Consider the following 26,803-nt stretch of genomic DNA (forward strand, 5'->3'; position numbering starts at 1 on the left):
CAGACGCGCGGCTTAATCCCATCTCTGCAGCTCAAGGAGCAGCTTTTTAAATGTGACTCTTTAACTGTGTGTGAACATGTTCACCGTCTTTGTCTTCCTTTTTTTAAATCTGACCAAAATGCCGACCTCAGACCTCAGACTGGAGCTCACAAACAGCCAATGGCTCCATATTCCTCCCGCGTCCCGTCTCGCGTCTCAGCGGCGGCTCTAATGCGTTTTCGCTGTATTTCCCACGTGTTTGTGTTCGCTCATGTACGACCGGCCGGGTCGTTGGTGGGACTCCTGCCCCGTCCTGTTACAGCACTTAATGCCCGGGATCCACCTGCTCAGCGCCGGCGGGCCCAACGGGCCTCCGGGGTCGTCTCCCTCCGGCTGCTTTCGGGGATTAAAGGGAAAAGCCCCCGTTCTCTCTCCTCCAGACCGCCACGTGACCTCGGATGTGTTTGGCGTGAAGATTAAAGCGCGCCGGCGCCGTCGCTCGCCCTTCGTCCTCGTTCTCCCCCCGTCTTTCGCTCCTGTCCGCACAGCGGCCCAGCAGGGGACCTGGGCCGCCTCTGGAGCCGCTCCCGCGTCGCTACGGTGCCGGACACCTGGCGCGGTGCATTCGCTGCCAGCCAGGTCCCAGTAGTGGGACCAGTTGCCAGTCACCAGTGTGTTTGCAGTTCATGGTAATGAGGCCTGTTTTATCCGTTTTTTTTATGTTGTGAAGTGTCTGTGGGGATTCTGATCCAAGCCAGTTTGTGTTAGTGGGGCTGTTCATTGGCAGCTACGGCACTTTTCTTCTAACTAACAGTGTCTGAGCGGGATTTAAAGTCTGTTTAAGGTCAAATGTCTCAGAGAACCTTGAGCGAGTGGACGGAGCCTTTGAAATATGGTATTAAGACAGATGTCTGGAGTAATTAATGGTGTATCAGTAATAGCCAGTGAGGAGATTTCACTTGTTAATTCCAGTCAGAACTGCGTCTGCAGCATTTTCAACTCAAATTCAGTCAATTGCGTGTCAAGGCCAGTAGGAAAAGTTTTCATTCCGCGCTCCCACCCTGTGGTGGAGTCTCTGCAGCCCCACGGAGCCTCGCTGAGCACAGTGTCTTTCTCACCGCCACTTTGTCTGTGAGGCGAGGACGGAAGCGAAGCAGAGGCCGCGTCCCTTTGTCGCCTCCTGATGAGCGCTCCTCTGCCGGGCGCCTGTGAAGTACGTCCATAATAAGTCCTCACAGTCACTGAAAACCTCCCAACGGACCTTTTGGAGGACAGAGGTTCCGCTTTAACACCAGCTGCCTGTTGGTGCAGGAAAAAGCTTTGACATATATCATTATTTTAAACAAGCTTTATAGTATGAGGTTTACAGTAGATAAAGGCTGAACTTAGACTCAACATTAATTGGAAGCAGCTCACTACAAAAAGAAAATAACAAGAACATATTGTAGCAACACATTGTTCTTAAAGGGCCAGTGCCCTGTTTTTTCACTCTATGAGAACAATGCACCTCTGTTCAACTTTTTAAGCATCTAGTTTTGTTTGATATATGGTGTATAAACACCAGAGATTTGTTTCAGTCCGCTGGTGATATTTGTAGCCACATTATTTGGAGTGCAGCTATGAATGGATCATCCATCATCTCAGTGGCTGCTTTCATTAATGTTTGAACAGTGAAACAATGAGAGCAGCGATGCTGGAAGACCCCACTGTTCTGTTTAAACTGGCTCTCACTCATTTATCTTTTTATCTTAATTAATGATATTTTACCAGGGACGCTCTTCTCTTCTTTCCACCTACATATTTAGGGCAATTTCTGTTGATGATGAGATTCAGTTCCCTCTGCGGAATCTGGATCAGAACCAAAATGTGATGCACTGCTCCGCAGACATCTGGCTCTATGTCAGAGGCAAAGTGCTATCAAGCCACGGTCTTTAGGGAAGCTCTCCGAGGTTCTGCTTTCCAGCTGAGAGCTGTAGCGCTGCAGCGGAGAGTGCAATTAATATGAGAACAAAACATTCATAAATCAACGCTCTCAGCAGAGTCCCAGGTAATCAGCTGGGGGTGCGCTTTGATGGAAACTACTGGGATGGAGTCACTAGAAATAGACAGAGGAGCTCTTTATCCAGGACAAAGACCAAGAGCGGAGGAAAGTGGAGCTCCAAGAGTCATTAGCATCAGAGCACAAGCGCCACAGCACGTGTGTAACTTTACCGTATGATCCAGATCTGGAGGTCGCGGCTCAACCTGCAGAGAGAGCTGGGAAACGTGCTGTTGTATTTAAATGTTCCATGTGTAGGGATTAGAGAGCTCAGAGTCAGTGCCTCCAAAGAGCATCAAACACATCACCGGCTGCACTTTTCCAGCAACGATGGGACTTTTTATTCTTATCAATATGCGGTTCGCTTGTCGAGCTGTGTTTCCTGCTCGCTGTCGGTTCCCAGTTTGTTTATTGGTAAAAGCGTGTTTCATTTACGTCTTTTTTTTTCCCCACCATCTGGCGTCGAAACTTCCCGGTCCCAACTTTCGCGCAGAACATTAGCTTTTTGCAAACACCCCGCTTCTCCCAGGAGTTTCCCAACGCCCGTGCACATTAGCAGCGACTCCCTGACAGCTGCGAACGACTTGCCGTTTCTCCTTGTTTCTCCTCATACTGTACAGTACAGTATGTGGCGTCATCATTTGCTTCAGTGTGCGGGTCTAGCTTGCGCAGGTGCTCGCGCTTCCCATGGAATTCACAGATCATTAGACTTATTGGACAACATCGCAAACTCCTGGAAGATCAGACTGACACCAACTGAAGACTGTCTGTGGAATCTCTGCTCGCATGTGTTGCGTGGATTCAAACCCACCCTTTCAGTCTGTCTTCATATGCTCAGTGGCGTTTTCACGTGGTGCCCGTCGTTATACAGCGAGCTGTAATATGATCTGTACAGCGTGCGAGCTGATGATCTGTGAATCCCACGCGGCACATGGCCATGAATAATGCATGAACGCGGGCAGTATGCATGTAATAATTCACAGTTCATCTGTCCGACCGCTTCAGTTTGACTTCAGCGTGATAGAAAGCCTGTCTCTGAGAGTCGCCGCTCTCTCTCCGGGTGTGACAGCCAACTATAAATATATACTTTTTTTAATGTATTTTGTTGGGATTCAGTGGGATGTTTACTTTGCTTTGCTCGCTGCTGCTTTCTTGTAATGAAATCAATATTCTCCGGCGCTGAGAAATACGAGCGAGCGCGGTGACAAACAGGTGGGGGGTGTTAATGAACCCTGCAACGGGCCACCTGTGCTTTAGGAGCCTGTGGGTGGGAGCTTCACAGATGGAAACTAAAAGGAACGAACGGCGAGAACACAAAACTGAAATGAAAAAAACAAACAAACAAACAAATGTATTTACAGAAAGCATAACTTCAAGCTGAAGTGCTTTTTCTACGCATGAGCAATTTAATTCGCCAGTGAAAGCAAAACTGAAATTCTGTCACGCATTGTAATTGTAAACGGCTTCATTAAAAGTATCCTCTGCTATTTTTTTTTTTTGAGCAGAGTGATTTTTTGTCGCCAGTTGCTGCAGTTTAAAGCTGCCAACGTGTTGCAGCGGTATTTGATCTGATTCATTACTACATCATAAGACAATGAGGTCTGTGCAGATGTACTGTTAGTATCAACATAATTGACAAAATAGAAAATCGAGACAGATTCAGTGTGTTATTTATAGATCAGCTGTTCCACAGGTGCCGTCCTTTACATCTGTTTGTCCCAAATCCACGTTCTGTAATTAAATATACAATGTTGAATAATTGCTCATATCCGTTACATTAAAAGGCAAAGGTCACTTTAGATTTAGATTCTTCCCTTTTCCCCGTGTGGATCCTGTGTCCGGGGGAGAATCGTGGTCGTGGCGCCGAATGAAACGACTTGGATTTGTCCAGATTAGTTCCGCCGTTCGCTGTGAACCATGAAACAGGCTGTAGCACAGTAAGAACACGGTGACCACACACGCCGCCCCCCCCCCCCCCCCCCCCCCCCGCCCCCCTGCGCTCAGAGCGCCGGTAGGGGGCGCTAATGTCCGCGTGAAGCGGACGAAGAAGCGGCCACGGAGGCTCCGGCTCCTGCGTTCACCCACACAGTTCGGTTCGGGCTGGGGTTCGGTCCTGCGCTCGGCTTCACCTGCAGCGCTTCCTCTGCTGGAAATTAGCCGCCGGAGACGCAGCGTGGTCGGGGAGGGCGCGGAGCTCCTGCACCGGGTTCGAGGACACCATGCGTTACTTCTGGATACACGCCGCGTGGATCCCCGGCGTCGCGTTCCTCTTTGGATTTCAAGGCAAGGGGTCGTTTCATTCTGTGTTCTTCCTGTTTCATGTCCTGACGTTTCCCACTCAGACGCGCCGGAGTTACAGGGAGATTTCAGCCACGGCGGATGCTTATTGCGCGCGTGTGCGTCTGAGTTGTGAAGGTACGTGAAGTGACCCCCCTCCTGAAAACACCTGCGCTGCCCGTAGTCAGCGCCGCAGCAGGACTCGGTCTAAATAAAGTTAGTGACGAGCGGAGCTGCGGCTGACAGCGGGCTGCGGGGAGAGAAGCGGGGAGAGAAGCGGGGCGTGCGTCACGCGCTGGCGGTGCGGTGCGGCGCGGTGACAGCTGCAGCGCCACAATAAGCTCAGCCCGTTGGACGCGACGGAAATAACAGCCGACTTCTGCATGCGGAGCGCGTGGGCCGTAGGTAAATTGTGGCGCGTGACGGCGGGGGAGAGGCGCTCCACGCATCACCGTGTGATGGAACTGTAGGGGAGGGGATGACGGAGAGGCCGCTTCCACGTGGCCACTTTGCTAATTAACTGCCAGCAGTAAGCGATGATGCTGCTCAGACTGCGAGGAGCTGGGCTTGTTGGGTGATGGGCTCATCTCCTTCATCGTGGCCTGTAAATCGGGACTTTTAATCAGGATCTTTAAAAGACGACTCTCGGCTCAGACAACAGGAACCAGGACACTCGCGCTCGGCTCCTTCTTTTATCTCGTTCTCTGTAAATTTAATTGCCTTTTTATCCATATCTGCTGCGGAAGAATAAAAGGTGCAGGACGTAAAGAACACAATAGACTGGAATAAAAGCTAATTAGCATGTTTCATTGGGTGAAAGCGCTTCCAGCCGGCCTCTCGTTAGGACGCATGAACCCCCACGTCTGTCTCCAGCTTCCACTTCTCCGTCGTGTTCACCTCCTCATCCTGCATCCTGGCATCGATGGGGTGCCGCCTTCCCTCGCCGCGTAACGACACCAGCATCACTTTAATTGTTTGGTGCGAGTCGTCATTTCGTCGGCGTTAAGTGATGCGACTGAACGTTTGCATCCTGCGCTTAAAGTGACACAGCGGCGAATGTCATCTTTTAAAGGAGGAGTCCCTGTTTGAGGCATCTCTTCATGTAAAGCCTCACTTTGCTTCCGTTTGGTGCCAAATATCAATAACCTTTTAACTTGTCGGCATTTTAACATAATCAGAGTTGCAACGGTGAAGTTAACAGCTACTGAATCAACCATTCTCCACTAATGAGATTATGGGTCAATAGAAACCCAAGGCCGGACTGATTAGAGGATTAAAGCTGCATGTTTACCCATTAAAAACATCCACACATTAGTTTCTAATAATTCTCCTAATCCTGTTCCGCGAAGCACCTCTGACTCTGTGCAGCTTCTCTGTTGAACCGAACAACTGTAATATGTGAATCCGCTTGTTCACGATTCCCCGAATGCACATAAAGCAGAAGCGAGGCCCCGCTCTCCCAGCGATCGCTCACGGCGCTGTGTGACGGACAGGCGTCAGCAGCCCGTCTGCAGCTCGACGGAACCACGTGGACCCGCTGCGTTTGGGCCCCTGCGTGCTGAACCGGACAGGTTCTGTTAACGCTTCACATTTCTAGTTGAGCCCAGGCATCGTCATAAGGCTCCTCGCTAAAGCCGTCAGCGATGACTCGTCGTCGTGCCGCTGAGACTCAGACTCAGACTCAGCTGTGTTCAACAGAAACCAAGTGAAGCTCTGCATCAACTCTTTTAAAGCCTTAGAAGCCCTTCGACGTTATTGCATTAAGTAGATTAGCTAAACTATGACAAATGCCCCTGTTCAAACAGCAAAGTGTCCATCTGTTCCTCCGTATCATCCATCTACGCGCTGCAGATCACTTCAGGCCTCGTGTTGGCGCTCGGCATTCACACAAACAGGAGCAGCACCTGTTATTTACAGTAAACAGCCGAACTCACTGTCCGTTCTTTGGCCTTTTGTCTTCACGCACATCCGTGCTCTCTCTGTTTCCTTCTCCCACTCCTGCTCCTCCTACTGTTGTTAATTACCTCACGCTGGTGGGCCTTGCTGTTTGCATTATGCATCTGCCTGTGCTCGGCTCCGCGCGCCCGTGGCGGAGACTTATTGCTCCCCGCCGACTATGTTTTCCGCCGCCGGGATCCGTTTAGACGCGTTTGCCGGAGCGCTGAGCGTCATCCGTCAGACGCGGCGCCGCGTGACCTTTTGTTGCCATGAGTGGTTCATCCCTCTCTGACACGTTTCCGTGATGCTGATTTATTGACTTCCTCCTCTCAAAGTGGGGAAATGCCTTTCTAGCGAATACTTAGAAATCACGAATGGCCGCCGGGAGCGCTGACGCCGGCCTCGGCGCCGACACGTCACTCGCACTGGATCCAATGTGTTGTGAAAGTTTGCCGTTTGCCACTTTTCCAGTATTTATAAAAAAAAAAAATATCTGTTTATCCATAACGCCTCTGAGCTGTGGGTCCTCCTGACATTAAATATACTTATACAGTATTTCTGATATCCCTCAGTTCTCCCTGAGAACGAACTGTAACCTGCCCCTCGCTCTCTCTTTGCAGCCGCCGGGCTTCAGCTGCTGTGTTGACATAATAAAAGGAAGCCCTGCCCCGTCTCAAAGCTCCGCAGCTCCAGCCTTTGCCCTGAGCGCGTCCCCCCGCTATCGGACGCCGCGTCGCTTTCGGCTTCCGATGCAGCCGGGCTCATTGTTAAACGCCCGTCGTGCGGCCTCGCGATGGCCACGCGCCGCGTTCCGTTTCCCACTACGAGCTCGTCGCCGCCCGCTGCTCGGAGCAGATGGTTAACACTCAGTGGGCGGACGGAGAACCCTCCGGAGCTTCAGCCGTGCTCCGCCACCTACATGGAGGCAGCCCAACAGCTGGTGAAAGTTTCTCCAAAGTAAAGGCCCATCCACTGTTGGCCATGATTGCCTGACACATTTAAAAGTATAGTTTTTCCTACTTAATAATGATTATTCACAATCTAAACGGCACCATCTGCCGGGTAAAGAGGCCGTCGGCTTGTTTTCGCAGAAACGATTCCTGGTGAGAGCTTATTTCAGCTTCTTCTTGGATTTTCTTACAGCAACGTGACAAAGAACCACTGCAACGCGCTTGATGGTTAGGTGTTTAAACGTAATGGGAAGTTGACTGTTTGATATTGGCAGATTTAGAGTAAAGATCCTAATTTTGTGTTTTACTGATGCAGTGATATTTGGACAGTTTGTGTTTAACACACACAGAAGCCGAAATCACAGTGAAAGGGGTTTGATTAGTGTGTCTGTCTGGCTTTTCAAAATAATGGCGCTTCCTGTGTTCTGTGCCTTCCACTCAAAGCTGACCCGGTCGCCGCTTCTTTACTGTACACACGTGGAGGCTGCAAGGTCAGAAGATGAATGAAACACCCGCTTGTTCCCTTTTATTGAGGAGTAAATAATGTCCTGACCGGAGTCTTTCGCCGACGTACTCTGCGTTACCATGGCAGCGTTTTAGCACAATAACACAACCATGTGCGCTCATGGAGCTTTCCTGATCGCCGGCTCCCATTAAAACTGCAGATGTGCGTCCTGTAACACAGAGTACGTGGAGTGAACTGTGTGTGTGTGTGTGTGTGTGTGTGTGTGTGTGTGTGTGTGTGTGTGTGTGTGTGCGTGTGCACGTGCGCGCGTGCGTGCGTGCGTGCGTGTGAGAGAGAGAGACCTGCCCTCCTGCTGTCAGATATGAATGGGCACATTAGCTGTGTTTCCACAGACACTTGTCCCAGTAACCCACTGTGACTCTTTAAATGTCAGTAATGCATGAATGTCTTTGCTTCCTCACACACAAGCTTCACCTGGAAATAAAGGCTGCAGCAAAACACAGGGGTTTAAACGTGATGGGAGGATGTGAGGGTAAATGTCATAGTGAAATGGAGAAGATGAGCAGTGGTCACTTACAGTAACAACTAACACGGGTTATTAGAGCAGCTTTATTGCTTTCAGTGCAACGCATTTGTCTCACGTTAGCGTTGCTCGGGCTTTCGAGTAAATTGTTTGCGGAGGGTTTTGGCCTCAGCTCTGCAGCAAAGTGATCGAAGGCAGACGGGAAATGCAAAACAGGGAGAAAAGGGGGGAAAAAAACAGGTTTCCCGCGTAATGATGCGAACCTGGAGGAGCAGAGAGAGAGAAAGCATCGGGGGGGAACGTTCTGGCTGCTCATAGAGGCGGCGGCAATACAGTATGTGGTCGCTATTCACCAACATACAGGAGGTGAAGGGAGAATTACTGCAGGCTCCTCGGCTGGTTCCGTTCAGATGCTGGGCCAAGCCTCCATCACGGTGATTTATAGAACTGGACCTGGACGGACTCCCAGTGCTCCCAGTGCTCCCAGTGCAGTGGCATTTGTTTAGATAGGTTTCAGCTGTTGGCTGTAAAGGACGTCATCCACCTGCTGTGGATGCTGATCTGTGGTTATAATAATAATTAGGTTTGCTCATCATCACCTGACCCGCTCCCTCCTGCAGCCTTTCCCACCTCTCATTTGGATGACGTCCATCACTGCTAATTTGTATTAGGAAAAAATAGGCTTTTTAATGGAACGAAATGTTAAAAAAGGGGGTTAAATAAGTTTCAGCGTCTCAGGTTTTCAGTTCAATCCCACTTCATCCGTGCGAAAGTACTGAGGAGCTGAGGTCTCAGTGGGGCTTCCCACTGTAATAAGAACTGTTTCCAGCTCAAAGTGCTCTCTAGACAGAGTGCTTCCATCTCCTGGTGAGCTTTCACTCCGAGGCCGTAACAATGTTTTGACCATTAGACATGAGAAAATGTGGAGCAGACAGAAAAACAGAGAACAGAGGGAAGACGGTTGATGCACACGCAGCGAACTCCATTTAGTCTCCACATGCGGCGTTATTGAAACTGATCTCTTTGTCAGACTGATGGACGCTGCCTCTCTCTAATGGGGCAACTGGTTTGCCTTTCAAACATCCCTGTCTGATCCCACATAGGCCTGGGCTTTACCTAATGAAGCTGACTCTGGGAGCTTAACAATGCTTTCACTCCTCCGTCTCTGTTCCTCTCTCTGTATTTGAATGGATCGCTGAGGCTTCATCGATTTGTTATATCCACAGGTTCACATCCTCTTTAGCCTCAGTTAAAGGCAAAAGAAAGAAACTGTGACTGACGCCTGGTAATTTGTTTGATGCAGAGGAGGGTATTTCAAGATGTGAAGAAATGTTGATTCATATTTAGAAAATAAAAGAAGCTGAGTCATATTGAACGTACTGTTCTGCTTCAGTCACATGACTCCATCCACTTATTACTTGATAATGTCAGCATCAGATTAAAATATTTGCGTATCCTCCACTTTCTCCTCTTTCATCATCTTAAAGCAGTTTAACTCCGAGCTCTGTAGTTAATAGTCTGATTGCATATCGCCGATTTCCCATTAAAGCTTCTGTTCTCACTCCGCGCTGAGATCTGAATCATCCGTCACCGAGAGCAGCATATCTAACAGCAAATTAGAGGGCGGGCTTTATTTTCCATAATTCATCACGTTAATGTAGGATGTGTCAGGCTCGGCTGGGAGCTCGGGGCCGTTCCGTCGCTCTTCTGCACCCGTTTTGCATCTGTCTTGTTTCCCGCCGCCTTTTGTCTCCTTCCCCCTCTTCCTCCTGTGTCTCCCGGACGGTGATCTCCTAAAGAAATATGGATGCGCGCGCGCTCTTCCCCCGTCGGCTGCAGCGTCGCACACAGCTGTGCAGCCCCCTAAAGTACACAATCATTACTGCGGAGATTATATTTCATCCAGATAGCAGATCTCTCTCAGCCATGTGGGACCAAGCTGTTTCTCTGAGCAAATAATAATTCAACCTCTGAAAGTTCTCCATTCTGTCATCATCGTTCATATCATACATAAAATACGCCCGCTCGTCTTTTTTAAGGCTCTTAAGGAGCAGATTCCGCCTCCAGCAGTGGACTGACTACGGGCGGAGACGACGCTGCCTCCTTCAACTCCAGGACTGAAGTAATTAAATATTTGAAGTCGGGGGCGTGGGGATGGTTAATACTTTTCATTTGTGGTCTGACGAGCTGCGATGGTGGACTATGAAGCTGAGGTTTTTGCGGGCGAGTGGCTCCAGTGGGTCTGTTTGTTTGCCCTGTTAAACGCGGTTCATCCACCATTCGACTGTCCATCCATCATCCAAACCGCGTGTCCTGTTAAGGGCTGCGGGTGCCGGACGGCGCCCGTCTCAGCTGTTAACGATGGCAGGAAGTGAGGGCGGTGGAAGCAGCTCTACATTTTCCAGCGTTTAGCTCTTCTTCAGGTGACAGAGAAACGAGGCGTGTTTGCTCTCTAGGTGACATTAAATGGGCCGTCCACATGTGGCCTCTCTAAATAGCCGCGGCGCCAACGCCTCGGCCCGTGCGCGGCGGAGGTTGTTTCCCTGTCCTTCGCGCGTTCTCGCCAGCGGAGACGTCCATCGTGGCCGATTCCTGCTGTCAGATGCTGAACTGAGGCCCCGAGTGCCACAAAAGCCATTAGTCTCCAGCCATTTGATTAAATGTGGCCATTGATTCTCACAGGAAATTAGTCAATAATAGCCTCACCTGATCAGAGCTGCCAGATCCCTAATGGAGAGAGGGGGGGGGGGCACGGAGAGAGGGACTGAGGGATGCAGGAGTTCACATTAACATTAACAACAGTCGGGTGAGATGTGGGAGGAGATGAGGCGGCTTAATGTAACAGAGATGCACCCAAACCTTATTGTGGCTGAGTCACTGGCGGTTTCCAGAAGCCTGAGGGCGTCACATATGGCGGCTTTCGCAGCGAACGGGTCTGAAGATAAAATCTTGGACTGTCTGGTGTGTTTATACAGGGCCGTGGACATTCATAGACCTCCGTGGCTCGTCTTCACGTTCAGCGTTCTGTGCGTCTGCTCCCAGTGCGACGCGTTAACGGCCGCTCGTCCGTGTCGGCTGTCGCTAGGATTCGACGGCACCGTTCGTGTACCGCTCGTGTACCGCCCCGGCTCCCTCTGCGCAGGTCGTAGTCCACCAGAGTCTGCCGGACGACCGGGTCGGCGCAGGCCTCGGGTCGGGATGCGACCCGTGACGATGTTAAGAGAGACCCAACAGCCGGAGGCCGAGGGAGAGCAGCTCAGCACAGACGGAGCCAAAGGTCACTGAGCTGGCACCATGTTCACCGGCGCCCCCGCCATTAAAGCCGCCCACAGACTGGGAGCCTCTGGTGCTGGCAGCCGCAGCCCTGTCGCAGCGATGGAGGCCAGGACGAGGCCCAGAGGTGGAACAGTGGGCTGGTACCGATGGCCGTGTGGCTTCGTGGAGCTATTTGCTGCCTCGGGGGCTGGGGGGGGGGGGGGGGTTGCTAATGGCCTGATGCCGCTACTAGTGTTAAGCGTAAGTGTGGCTGTAAGCGGAGACGAAGACTCAGCATTAATAACGCAGAGGGAATAAAAGAAATCACAACCTCGCTCGGGATTTCCTCTGTGAAATTCCGGTATTGAAGCTTGTGACGGGTGACACATTCAGTGAAAGGAGGAGAAGAAAGCCGCTAAGGGCCCGTTGGTTCCGCTGCTGTAGCCGTTCACCGACTGCGGCTGAGACAGACGGACCCAAACCACCAGTACCTTTGAATTCATTACAGGTGATGAGATATTCATGAAACGGAGAGCGGGGAACCGGTTCTCCTGCGGGAGAACCCGGCGGTCCCATCTCAGATACCAGTCATCTACCGGACCGATCCGGACCGTGGCTCCGGCTCTTTAAGCTTTCAGACTTGTAATAACAAAGAAATACTACAGAATTCTGACCTTTGGACCTGAAGTGCACGCACTTGCCTCCTCTTTCCACCGCAGAGGGTCCGGTTCAGCGTCGTTGCTAAACACTGGGATTGTTGCGTTTCCAAACGGCTCCTTCCTCCCGCGCATGATGAAACGCCCGAGCTCGTGTTTCTGGCAGGGCTTCTGTCTGAACCGGGCCCGGTCGGCCTGCTGGGAGCTCTGGGCAGTTACCAGGCCCTTCACCGTGGCTGCATCAGTGGGCATGCATGATGAGCGGGCGAGCGGGCGAGCGAGCGAGGAGGCGGAGGAGAGGGAGCCGTGGGGACTGGTCAGAGTGGATGAGTGCAAACTCTCTGCTGCTTTATTTTGACTGAAGTCGATAATTTTGTCTCCGGGGTCTTATTGAAAACAAGCTCGGTGTCTCTTACTTCACCCTGAGCTTTCTGTTCTGAGGCCCCTTTAATCTCTGCCCTTCCCTTCAGATCAGCGGAGATTATTTGAACATCGCTGACCATATTTTCATCAAGATTCTGACGCCTGAAGTAGATTCTGTTTGGATCAAGAGGCCACACGTGATCAGGTTCTGTAACGGTCGCACATTTAAACCGAACCAGGAGGAGGAAGAGGTGGACGTTATTCATCTAGAGCTATAAAAAAAGGAAAACCACAGTAAACAAACACTGTTTAGCTAATGATGTTAATAAGACAATATCTAAGGTTCTTGTCAACATGTCGATCGCCTCCTTGATCTACGAGGACGTGCACATCTGGAACTGCTGCTCATGATGTCACTTATTCATTGAGTGTATTTTTTAGAAGAATTATTATAAACAATATCATAGTTTGGAGTTTTCTTAATGACAATTTCCTGAAGCACTAAACCGAGTGTGGCCTCTGTCATAAAAACTAAAACTAATAATAGCACGGCTCCTGTTTTCACTTTATTTCCTCTTCCTGAACATTAATTTGTGCCTGTTTAATGTTCCCGTCTGAGTGCTGCCTGCGGCCGCCAGCCTGGCATTTCGCATCACTGGCTGCAGTGTAAACGCTGAAGAGCGTGCGTCTATGACCTGAAGCGTAACTATTATAGACAGTGAGTTTCCAGACATCGGGGTAATGAATCCCTGCAAGACACCGAGGCTTTGATCCACGTCAGCCACTGGCCTGGACGAAGCCAATCAAAGGAAGCAAACAGGGACTGGCATACTTGAAAGTGATCAAACATGGCAACACGGCCCTGCATGGTGTGATACGGTACCTGAAGCAGATGAAGCCCTTCTGGTAATTAGGGATCACATTAATTGTGAGTGTTAGTTGTTCCTATGTACAGATTCAGCCTTTGTCCACACGCCTGAGTCTGACTCGTCAATGATCATTTCCATTTTTCTCTTCATAGCAGCTCCTGAAAAGCAAACCGTGTTTAAAGTGAATAAATCAATACAACTGTCTCCTCCAGTTTTCAGTAGAAGATCCACGCGCACCGCGTTGCACTGCGTTTCTCTGCTTTTCACCACTGCATCGCGACACGTCTGACCCGCGCGCTCCATATTCTGATTTGTTTACTGCACGTATTTATATTTGGAAAGTAAAAGCTATTGTAGTGGTCTGTGCTTTGATCAGCGGCGCGTCGTTATTTCTGGAGGACCGTTCGGTTCACAGACGTTGGCGCATGTGGACTGTTGGCTTTGAGCCACTTAGTTTCTGATTAGAGGACGTCGTGCAAACCTTGATCACTTTGCTCCTTTGATTCAAATCCAGCGGCCTGTAATGAATGAAGGAATCAGCTCCTGCTGCACCTCTCTCTCTCTCTCTCTCTCTCTCTCTCTCTCTCTCTCTCTCTCTCTCTCTCTCTCTCTCCTCTTCGGTTCTCGAGCCTCCGTCACCTTTAGGTTCCGTCTGCTCTTTGTGACCCTGGAGATCTCGTGCTCCGCGCTAATGGAGGAGCGCGTTCCACAGCCAGCTGCCAGATGTCTGTCACTTCACTGTCCTGAAAATGAAAAAGGGACCAAACATAATAAAGGAATGTATTATTCTATAATTAGTTGTTATACCGGGATTATATTGTCATGGAACAGATGGTGTGAAATTCTATATCTTACCAGCGTCTCGGTGTTACTCCGTTAGCGTCTCTAGGGTTTCTCTGCCTTTTCTCATAATTGGTTTTCGCTTCCTGTCCTGGGTTTGAACTGCCGTGAACATGGACGCACGGCGGCAGGAGGCGGCGACTGGTCCCAGTTCCAGTTCTGGTCCAGTTCAAAGAGCTGCGGCGACGCTTTGGCGCCGCCTCGTCTGGAGTCTGACTCCCGAAGCTTTGCTTTCATCCGTTATTGTCAGAATGACTGGCGACAAAATGGTCTCGAGTACAATAAATTCATGTCAACGGCGAATAATTGAGAGATCTGATTATTATTTTTTGCTTCAGTGGGATAAATGATGCGTCTGTCTAACATCAAATATTTAGATGTTATTAATTCTGTAAATAATATTACTAGTCTCTTTAGCCCTATGACCCTGTGTTGCTGCTCTCGTTTTACAGTGTATTACTCATTGACAAAATCCAGCGCCTACGTCTCCTCTGGGTTAGAACGAGAATGTTTGAGCAGTTCGTTCAGAAACCTGGTTAATAAATATGTATGAGAGGAGCCGGTCTGTTTACAGCTGGGCCTTATTGAGACAAAGACACTATGAGGAGATGGATGATGCTCTTCCTCAGGATTTTACTCCCTCTTCATCACTTCATCATTGAGTCGAGTTGTGTTTAATAGTGTCCTTATTGTTCTTTGTCCTGAAGCCGTTTTTTACCTGGCCGTTGGTCCTGACTGCTCTGTTTTCTGAGAACTTCCACTTTATTGGTAGCAGGGATTCCTGAATGCTCCGTTTTCCTGCCTCGTCCCGGCGTCGTCTGCTGTTATCAAATAATAATTTCCTACAGCAGGTGGTAATGTGTAGCTTTCAGCCCTGCTTTGTGTCAGCAGGACAGATCTGCTGATGCGACCGTGGCCCGGTTAGTTGCATAATCGCTTCCCGCTGCGAGATCTGGGACGTTACAAAGCAGATTAACAGTCGTACATCAAACAGCATGCGGAATAAATGAGTAGGACGGAGACGCAACAACCGGGGACGAGCGGAGAATTTGTCTCATTATAGCAAAACATCTGACAAACTCTGAGTGACAGAGAAGGAAAAAAACTCAGAATTACATCTTTTTCTTGAATTATGTGCTTCAAGCATTTTGGTTAGAATGACAAGTTGCTGTATCATATTAGGGGTGTAAATAAGTAACATCATGTCTTTTTCCCTTGAAGATGCTGCAGGACACAGAGAGACACAATAAGCAGAAACTAAACTGAGGAGTGAGAGAATGTGTGTGTTGAGTGCCCGATGGAGGCTGTGGGTTCTGCTCTATTTAAATGCGGGTGGTGAGTCCGACGCTGAACTTGGCAGGAGGATCCGGGAGGGGCGGCGTGTTCGAACGCCCTCCTGCTGTTACTGTAGACGGCGGCACCGCGGACCCAGACCCAGAAAAAAAAAATCAGAGCAAGCTGTGTTTTGTTTTGTTTTGTTTCTCCCCTGAGGGATTTTCTGACTCTGCAGGAGTCTTTCAACCATCTGACACAGGAGGAGAAGAGTGTGTGTGTGTGTGTGTTTTACTAAGTGAGTTATACATCGTATACTGTAGTGACTCTGCTGGACGGGAAGGTGTGTGTAGTGATATTAGTGTTTTCCTTTTGATATTGTGTCTCCACATCTCACATCTGCACTAGAGGGCAAAGACGTCTCGCTAACCTGCTATCCTGCCATCACTGACATCCACCCACATCCTGCCTTCTGTCAGATCCGTCTCCTGTCAGAGTCAGAAACGCGCTCGTCTCTCGCGTACGTCCTCAGACCCCACGCTTCAGTTTCCTCTAACGAGCCGGGCTCTTCCTTCAGCCGTATCATGGGGAATGATTGGGCTGATGAGGAGCTCAGTCACGGTGGTCTGCTGGTGATATCGTCTCATCTCAGCCTCCTGGACTCTCTATGGATTTCCTCCCGCGCCCATTTGGCCTCGCCAGCGCATGCAATGCTTCAAACCCCTTATTGTGTATGAATAGGAAGCGTTTGCATCACTCAGCTGAAGGGATCGCAGCATCAGCATGACTATGAGTTCACACTAGCTTAGATAATGCCTCATCTCCGCTGCTTTAACGCCGGTGCCGTCCCTCTGTGTCACGTGGTTCGACAGGAAGACGGGAAACGGACGACCTGAACGCCTGCGAGGACCTTTGAGCGTACAGGAGGTTGAAGGGAAAAACAGCAGAGGAACAGAGTGGGGGCGTGTCACGTCAAAGTCAGAGGTTGTGTTGCGATGTGTGCGTGTGTGTGTGTGCGTGACATCCAGCAGCCTTTCATGTTCGGCGGCTGAGGGCGTTTCAAAAAAAGGCCTTATCAGAAAATTGCACTGATGTACTACAGAGATACAAACACACACGCGCTCACGCTGCGCCGTCACTCCGGGACAGAACATAACACATTACTGCTGTTGTGACTGACGGGTTCCTTTACAGCTCCAGTGCAGCGTGTGCTTCGACTCCCAGGGGAACGTGGTCGTCTCAGTTCGCGCACGTTCAGCTTCTCGCAAACACCAGGACTCTGGGTGTTCGTCTGCTCGGAGGCCGCTCTCATTGTGTTCTCCTGCTGCTCCTCGCTGCCTCTTAACGCTGCGCATGGATCCGAGGCTCCGGGCACAGCGGAGAGCTTTTAACCTTATTAAAGCGTCAAGGCGTCAGCGTGCGTTGTGCAGCTCACGCACATGGAGCCCGTTTCCCCGGCCCCGTCTCGGCCGCTCCGTCTCCTTTGCGTGAGTGAAACCGTCTGCTGTGTTTGAAGCGGAGGCGGGTTCCACCTCCGCGCGCGTCTGCCTCGTTCCAACCCCGCGACTCCTGCTGTGCTCGGGTCCCGTTAGCCTCTTGTCCGGCCCGCAGCTTCTTCAAGTTTACGTGAGACCGGGCCTGTTTGTTGCACCGTGAGGGGAACCTTTAAAAGCGCTTGGAGCTGTCGGTACAACGCAGCGCTAATCTCACTGGTTCAGTGTCTTCCCTGAGGACCGAGGAGAGCGATCCACCGCCTGAACCACAACCACCACTGGAAATAGACATAACAGCACTTTATTCACAACACGACTTCCAGCTCAGAGAGCTGAGGATCATATAACTGACTAGTCACTGTGAAGGATCCATCTTTGGAGGCCCATTAGTGGAGAGAGTGCTCTGTGATGTGGTGTCGTAATTTAATAATTTCAGATCAATACGCTGTGTATTTGCTGGTAAAGTGTCTGATACTTGATACTGGAAAAGAGGTATTCAAACTGTAAGAGAGCCACAGCTCAGACTAGTATTTAGTATAAAGGTAGGTGTGTGTGTGTGTGTGTGTGTGTGTGTGTGTGTGTGTGTGTGTGTGTGTGTGTGTGTGTGTGTGTGTGTGTGTGAGAGCGAGAGATTTCAGACGTGCCTTTCACTGTGTGGAGATGAGGTTGTGAACCTATTAACTTGTTTCTAATTGGATGAATGGAGACGTCAGTGGTGGATCTGCAGAATGAAACATGGTCGGGACGTGGACATGTTCACGTGACTCGTGCTTTTGTCTAATAGTGTGAGTCTGAAATCATTGTTCAGCTACACAGGCCGATGTCTGCACAGCACAGTGAATGTAACCTGAAAGTGAACCCTGTTGGATCGAACCTCCTTCTTCTTATCTTGGTATAAATCATGCAGGAACGTTGTAGTTTTTCATCCAAACAAACCCACATTCTTCCAATAGGACCTTTTTCCACTGCGACGCACCGTTTACAGCACTTCCAGGATGTTATTCCACTTGAATCGCTAATTATGGCGTCTTTACTGCGCTGCTGAACACAACGAGCTGTTAGCTGTCTGCCAACTCTTGAGGGCAAAGCCTGGAACTACTACAGTACGAAACCGCCCGGAGCAGCGCCGACCCAAAGCTCGAGTTCACTCCAGTTTATTCCCTGGTCGACGCAGCAGAGGCGAAACCAGTCACAAACCAACTCTTAATAAATGTGGAGTAGTAAAAGTAAAAAAGTAAAAAACAACGTGGAAAATTAAACTTCAACATCCTGTTCCTACCATCTGAAGTGAAGACGTACCTCCAGTGTCTCCTAATATTATACATACAGTAATAGAGGTTTGCAGATGGAGGTAGACGGAACAGAACTAAACTACCAGTAACACAATAGAACACGGGCAGCTGCTCTTTTCAAAGGAGCCAAGGCCGATATCCCCGAAATGAGACATCATCAGTCATGAGGGAACACAATTTCATTCTGCTGTTTGTTTGTTTTGTGGCGACATAATTTAACATGACACCATGTACCTCCACGTGTCCAGCGGCGGAAATGGGAGTGGAATTGGAGGCGCCGGCAGCGAACGCCCCATCGGCGTGTGGGAGCTCTGGGCTGGTGTCTATGCGTGAGCCGCGTGCGAGGCTCCTTTCTGAACGTCGCGCATTGAGCGGACGCTCCAGTCCCTTCACCCGTGTGCAGGTGTCACCGCCGATGCCCCTCCGTGACCTCTTTGTGCGTCGCGTGTGACGATGACAGCGTTAGCAGGGATCACGCACTCCCGCTGCTCTGAGCCGAAGGTAGGATTTCTACCTGTGAAGCAGCAGACTGGCACTAAGAGCCTGTAGACGTGGCAAAGGAGCAGTCTGTGGCAGCGGGGGGGCAGAGAGAGCCTGAATCCAACTCGCAGGGACGGGGGAGATACAGGCGGTGATGGAGGCTCGGTGACCGCGGAGCAGATGCAGACGGATGCACGGGTGGCGTTGGGTGCAGATAACCTCCACTGAGCCGCCGTCGCTGCCATCGCCGCCATCGCCGCCATCGCCGCCATCGCCGCCATCGCCGCCATCGCCGCCATCGCCGCCATCTATTCTGGGATGAGCGCTCATAAAGCATTGATCTTCCCGGAGAGGTGAACGCAGCCAGAACCCTTGGGCTGCTTGAAGGCGTCCAGATGCTGCAGCCTCGTCTGCGTCGTAATTCTTCCACTCAGCGGTGACACATTGGAATAGTTTTAATCTCTTTATTATATGAACTAACTAATTGTTCTAATAAATTCTGCATTCCATTAGTAAGACAAGGTTTCCCTCTTATTCCATTCATTCAGCTCATGTGAGAATGTCTCTTCGAGTTTTATTGGACGATCGCAGAAACGCCGCGGATCTGGTGAAGGAGCGTCCGACGGGCGTTCTTCATCTCTGAGACTTTAAAGCCGCGGGTCAGAGATAAGTGGCAGCGGCCGACGCTGTGGGAGACACGCGTTTAGTCAGTGGCTGCGTGAGTGACAGGCCGGCGTCTCCCACAGGAAGGGGCGGCGCGTTTCCTGAAGGAAGACACAGACACACACACACATACACACACATGCACATACACACATACATACACACATGCACATACACACGCACACACAAACATACATACACACACACACATATATACACATACACACACATGCACATACACACAAACACACACATACACATACATACACTGCCTCGCCTGGTAACTGTTAACCTCAAACGAAATTTTTGGGTCTTTTTATTGGGAATAACTATGAAAATGATGATACTCAGTTATGACACTAACTTCTACCAATGTTTGTGAGACTCAACTGTAAAGATCAGAATGTGAAATGACGTCCAATCTCAAGATTTCTCAGAACGATTTCAGCTCTTTTTCTTTCTCCTTCTGGCTTTGTGTGTTGTATCACGATGAGTGTTGGGAAGCGTTCAAGGTCTAATGCAGCATTTTAAAGTCAGACGTCCCAGAGATGAGGACGTGCGTTCATTATGTTCATGTGACCTGAACCTCTGTCCTTCTCCCTTTTCCTTTCAGGTAAGTGCTGCCGACGGCCTCCGTCATGAGAGGGGACGGGTTTAACAGAGATCCTCTGTCGTCACCATTCGCTGGGTTTGTTTTTCTTCATTTCTAAACAGAGGAAACATCTGAACTCTGTATAAAAAAGTTTCATTTCTTGTCCACACATCCATGTGAAGACGCAGCATTCTTCATCTCTGCAGCTCGCTGACAGCGAGTTCAGTTGCAGGAGATTAGGTTTGAAAAAAAAAAAAGAATAGTTTGGAAAAGCAGAAAACTTCCATAGTTTGTGTTTGACTTTGATGTTGATTCTTTGTTGTTTTGCTTGTTAGCTTCCCCCGTCCCCCCAAGAGCAGACCCTACCAGTACCTGTGTTTATCCCGCTACCACAGTCTTGGCCCTGTGCTACAACTGACAAATGAGGCTTTGTGTTATCAGACTGCACCAGATGATCTTGGGTCATATTTTTTGGAGGAGGCGGACGCAGTTGCAGGAGGTGGCGGTCGGCCACCGCTACCGGCGGGTTCCGCTTCCATCTGCTTACGTAAAACACGCAACCGCGTCTCCTTGGTCTCAGATTATTGATTAGCAGAGGTTGTTTACAGAGCACTGGGCAAATGTTGATATTTGTTCATGTTATTATAGATTTAACGGTTGAAAGTGTTTGCTGTAGGTAGAATTAAAAGTGCCATAGTTTGTACAGTAGTCATTCTAGATGAGGTCTCTGTATCCATGGAAACAACATCCCTCCAGTCTGTAGACGATGACGTGCAAAGACCTGTACAGTAATGTTGTCATGTTAATGATATTTAATGGCAAAACATCATGTTTGAAGAACATTTACGCTGACGTTGCGTTCAATATCCCCTGAAACCTTTCTATTAACACGCTGACACACACGGAACGTTCAGAGTGACGTCCTCCAGATGGACTCTGCTCTCACATCTCCCTCCTGCAGACAAGGCCCAATGTTGTACTCTCTGCTTCACATGCACATTTACAGCTGGACTGGAGCAGCTGAACACACACGGCAGATTACACTGTTTGAAGGAGAACGCTGGTGTTGGTGGGTGACTTACTGTGTGTGTGTGTGTGTGTGTGTGTGTGTGTGTGTGTGTGTGTGTGTGTGTGTGTGTGTTTGACAACTGAACACAGTCAATATATGACGACAATGGCTCGTTTTGTCTTTGGTCGACCCGAGTCTTTATTCTTTCCAGATTCTAACGCATGATGTCACTGTCTGTCGATTTGAGTGGATTCTTTTCAAGTGTCTATTTTTAAACATTGTTGGACACATGTCACAAGTGTGTGCCTCAAATTTCAATGGGCACTTGAACAATCACAAGTAATTACCATCACAAATCTGTTTAAAAGGACATTTGATGTCTCTTGACAAAATGGGAGCATTTAATTTCAGCGACTTGAAGGATTCTTCAGGTTTCTCTCAAATAATTTGTTGGTGCTTAGTGAAAATATTCTTTCTCTTTTCATTAATGAACCTTGTGGAGGTGTTGTGGTCAAGATATAAAATGTAATAATAATAATAAAAATAACAATGAAGAACATTGCGTAAAGTGAAGGCTAGAATGAAAACATATTTTCATGTCTGCCTCAGCCCTTTATGGCTCACTATGATCTGAGACCTCCAGTGTTGGTTATTAGAAACGTTCAATGGCCCATGAGAAAGCCATAATGTGATGGGGAAATGGAAAAGAAAATAGACTTCCTAATATAATAGTCTCCATTTTACTTCGCCCTCCCTCCAGATATCAGTATTTGTGTATTCAGCATCAAGGTTGTATTAAATAGCACGGTGTGAAACATTCGCCCGCGTTAACCAGCAAACTGAAAGAGAAGAACGCTAACAGTTCAGTGTGGGTTCACTGCACGTGCATCTACACACATGAAGTCATAAATACTCCAGAAACGCTGACCTGTCACTTGCTACGATCGATTGATTGCCGATCGGTGGCTCGAACCGCCTCCCGTCGCCGTAAACCTGCAATAAACCGCTCCTGCGAAGCGCTAATGACGGGTTTCGCTGTCGCGTCGGATTAAAGCGGAACACGCGTGTAAATACTAGCACAGACCCCGCGGCCATTCCCAACAATGAGGCGAACGCAAACCGCGTTTAGCTGTTAATGAATGTAATTACGCCGGGGCTGCGGCCGCCTGCAGGTCTGCTCCGAGCAGCTCATGGCACACGTTATGCTTAGTGTTTACTTCCAGGACTGGACGAGTTTGTGTGTGCAGGTTAACCTTAATATTTAATGTCCAATGCTTATAATAATGTATTAATATGAATCTCCATAGCGAAGTGTGAGGTATGAACAGAGAAACTACAAACCTGACCCTACAGGACTTTATTTATCTTTAGATTTAGTATTTGTCTCTTGGTGGTAGAAAACTACTTCCTCTTCTTCTACTTCCTCCTCCTCCTTCTTCTTTTTTCATTTTCTTCTACCTCTACTTCCTCCTTCTTCTTCTTTTTCTTTTTCTTCTTCTTGTTCTTTTTTCTACTTCTACCTCCTCCTTTGTCTTCTACTTCTACTTCCTCCTTCTTCTTCCTCTTTTTCTTCTTTTTTTCTACTTCTACCTCCTCCTTCTACTTCTACTTCCTCCTCCTCCTCCTGAATCCCAACCTGAGCTAATTTCAGCAGCCTCGTCGAGCTGAGACTGTCCAGTCGGGTTAAAGGCCTTTCCTTTTTTCGCCATCACTCTTTAGACACAAAGCACAACCCCCCATTTCCATTTAATAATTAGTCACACGGACATGAGGTGAGGTGTGCTCTCTGTGCATTATCTCTGCCCATTAAGCAGCTTTATTATGAGTTCCAATTTTCTCCATCAGACCTGAAACCCTCAGCACTGACCTGCGCCGTGGCTCCGTCTCCGCACGGTGAATACTCTTGAAGTGCTCAGTGTCTTGTTAAAGCTGCGCGCGGAGCATAAAGCTACAGGCCTGGCGGCTTTTAATTGCTAATGACGCTGGTCCTGCCTGACTGGCTCTGCGGGACGAGATGGTTTTTTGTGCCAGAGCAGCGGTGATTCCGAACCCACTGAAACCTGAACCTTCAGGCGGCTGCTTCTCTGTGCTCCTGTGAATTATCTACGGACACTGAAGCTGTTGATTATTTTCATTTGGGCAAAAATGATCTGCTAATGTTGCTAATGTTGCTAATCCCGCTTGTTAGCATACACGCTGATTACTAGGAGCTGGTCCTGCATGAATACAGGCTCAACACTTCACACCATTGTGAAATCTCTTCAAAGGTACAACTTGGAGTATGGTGTTAAAACCCATTTACTTTATGTTTGGGAAGTGTTTTATGAGACCTAATGAAGAAGTTGTGCTGTTTCGCTAACGCGCTGAGGCAGCAGGATGCTGTGTTGTCGTGTCTCCCCCCGCTCTCTATTGTTCTCTTCTTCTCTCTTCTTATTAAAGGTGCAGTGTGTCCTGGAGTGTCTTTTTTCAGAAGTGGAGGCTATTTTATGATTCAGACAGCGTGCACTGCAGTAATGTCTGTCACAGTCCATTTCCCTCCAGAATAGAAAATGCCAGCTGACACACACCTCAGGATTAACCTGTGTGTGTGTGTGTGTGTGTGTGTGTGTGTGTGTGTGTGTGTGTGTGTGTGTGTGTGTGTGTGTGTGTGTGTGTGTGTGTGTGTGTGTGTCTCCCCACCACACCTTGCAGTCACTTGAACAAGCGCATGACTCAGCTCCACGCAGCCGTTCGTGTGCAGCCCTGACCTTTCTGTGTGGCCGTGTTGTACAGTCTCATCACTGCTCGGCTTTGACTCGCTCTGTGTTTTACATCCCAGCGCTGACCTTAACTCTGCGTCTGCTCGTCCGTCTGCTTCCAGGTCGGACGCGAGCGGGCCGCGTTCTCAGCTTCTGCTGCGTTCTCGTCCTCCGTTGAGCCAGCGTCTGTTCACGTCAGCTCTCTATCATCTCTGTTAGACGTTGAAGTAGGAGCTTGATGCTTTAATGTGAATTTGGCCTTTAATTGTCTGAAGTTTAGGACCAGGCCAGTAACTACTGTACTGTTCCCTATTGAGTTATTAGTTAGTGTGATGATCAGCCGCCTACAGTGTCTGCTGGATGACGTCTTTAACATGTAGCATCAGAGTCTGTGTTACTTTCTACTAGGATTTGATGAGAGCGTGTTTGGCCTGAGTGGAGGAAATAAGAGTTAACAACCAGACGCGGCCACACGCGGCTCGTTAGCAACGGATCTTTGATTTGATTTCCGTCTCCATCTCTGTTGCTTTTAAGGCGAGGGGAGAATGTGTTTGATCGGGACTGTGAATTAAATCTGTCAACTCTGGAGGGAATGAAACGTACTGTAATCACATCTCATCCAGATGCATTATGGGAAGGAACACTGACGCCTTAGTGGGGCTTATATCAGTCCTCAACATTTGAATTGGCTTGTGTGGAAGTAGTAGATACATAAATGATGAAAAAGCATAATTAAACCATTTTATTGGTAATGCTGTAATTTTAATTTGAATATACTTCGACCAACTTAATAGAAGCTGATTCGATTCTTCTTCACAGTGAACAGAGATCACAGTCAGTGTTGGGTGATTATTCGGGCTTGAACGTGTTCTGGGCCAGTTAAGTTATCTGATGTATGAGCTACCCGGATCCTCTTTGACCCCAGGTCCGTGGTGTGTTTTCTTAGAAGCACACAGTCTCACAGTTTTCATGGCCCTGCGGCGGCCACATTGATCAGCTGCTCACCTCTCAGGCCAAGTGGCGCGTAAACAAGACCCTCTCCAGCCCGGCCCACTCCGGACGGGCTTCTACTGCTGACTGAAGCAGACGCATGGGATCGATGGGGAAGTCCACCGGTCACAGAGGAAGTGCTGAGAGCCCAGAACCACAAAACCGATTTTATTCCCATTTTCTGCTTTTCATTGATTGGGACGATATTTGTGGTTTAGTAGTGATGTCTAATCATTGTGCTTTAGTTTACTTCACCTGAAACGTCATAAGACATGTTAGTAAATGTACGTAAAGCGTGTGTATCCATTGCATTGTTAAATAAATCTGCTCAGCAGCTGCTGTTAGACGGGGGATTGATTCCTTAGTGGAGCGACAGGAGCTGGATTTTAGTTATAGATGCGGCTCAGCGTGGTTTATGGGAGAACAGTTTGAGCTGCTGCTGCTGCGGGTCGATATGTTAAATCACAGGGTTGGAGAGTGAGAACAGTCTGTGAGACAGACGCTGACGAACATGGAGGAAAATGGAACCAAATGAAGCCAGGATGCGTCTGTTCTCGCAGTTCACCGCACTCACCACAGCTGTTAACACAGTGTTTGTCAGTGGCTTCTGTGCAGTTCAGTCGTCCTACACTTTTCTGATTTCTGGGCTCAGGACGCTCAGACCCTCAGACCCTTAGACGCTCAGACCCTCAGACCCTTAGACGCTCAGATCCTTAGACGCTCAGACCCTCAGACCCTCAGACCCTTAGACGCTCAGACCCTCAGACCCTTAGACGCTCAGACCCTCAGACCCTCAGACGCTCAGACCCTCAGACCCTTAGACGCTCAGACCCTCAGACCCTTAGACGCTCAGATCCTTAGACGCTCAGACCCTCAGACCCTCAGACCCTCAGACGCTCAGACCCTCAGACCCTCAGACCCTCAGACCCTCAGACCCTTACACACTCAGACCCTTAGACGCTCAGACCGTCAGACGCTCAGACCCTCAGACCCTTAGACGCTCAGACCCTCAGACCCTCAGACGCTCAGACCCTCAGACCCTTACACACTCAGACCCTCCGTGAGGGTTTTCATGGGGTTCACTGAGGAAACCACTTCCTCCGGTGGATAACGCTGTAAGACGACAAATCAAACCTGAAATGTTAAAGTGAAAATTTTCATTACTGGTACTTGATTAAATTTGATATTCAAGCTGGCTGAAATTGAACTTCTCCTCCTGTCAGCCTTCATAATAAGGTCTCAGCCGAGGGAGAAATATTAGCTGTTGAATCAATACTTACTCAATACTCATTTTCTTTGCGCACTAAGCTCAGTAAATACCTTAAATTGCCGTCGTTATGATCATTTCAGATAATTCATGCTCTCCAATTTTTTCTGTGACTTTTGGTGAAATTGTCCACTTGTCAGGATGTAATAAGCTCTTTACTGTATCTATTGGCATATAAATCGCGATTTGAATGCAGCGCGCGCCTCGCTGCCTTTGGGCGCTGGTGAGAATATGTCAGGCTTATGACGCCTTTGGACTAGGCTTGAAAAAACGATGGGTTAGAGCGATGATGACGGACGGACGGCGACGGCCTTGACATTACCATAGCAACACAACAGGAGCAGGAAGTGTTCTCCCACGGCTTTATGAGGCGAACGTGCGGTACAGTAGGCGCAGTATTAGACTTGGATCTTATTAAGATGGATCCTCTCGGCCGTGTCATGTTTATGGGCCTCCGGGCGCTGACGGGCCCCGTCCCAAACATTAAGGCCTCACAGTGAGTCTCCTCTGTGCGGAGGAGCCTGAACCCAGCTGCGTCTCTGTCACCGCGACGTGTTGAGGCGTTCCCATAACAGTTTGTCTCCCGGCTGCCGGTAGAAATGACAAGTGTCTTTGTGTTTGCTGTCAATCTATAACAAGTCCTGTCGCCTTCAAAAACCATCCCGAACCATGACAAAGTGTGCTGCTTTATCACTCAGGCAGCGTCGCGTACGGCGCAGGGGAAATCGAAATAGGTTGACACTTCACCGCCCGTTCAGATCTGGATCCATATGTTGTTTGGCTGCTGTGTAAGATTTTAGCTCACTGCCGCGTAGCGCGTGAGCGAGTTTTCCTTTACCTCAATTTTCTGTTC

At 49.1% G+C, this 26,803-nt stretch overlaps 1 protein-coding gene across 1 annotated transcript in view; it reads left to right on the forward strand.

The window, feature by feature from the left end:
- lsamp (limbic system associated membrane protein) overlaps window positions 1-26,803 on the forward strand; it is a 340,641-nt gene that overhangs the window by 101,119 nt on the left and 212,719 nt on the right. The gene's annotated exons all lie outside the window — the stretch shown is intronic.

The sequence above is a fragment of the Betta splendens genome, chromosome 13 (genome assembly GCF_900634795.4).
Source record: "Betta splendens chromosome 13, fBetSpl5.4, whole genome shotgun sequence".
NCBI lineage: Eukaryota > Metazoa > Chordata > Actinopteri > Anabantiformes > Osphronemidae > Betta > Betta splendens.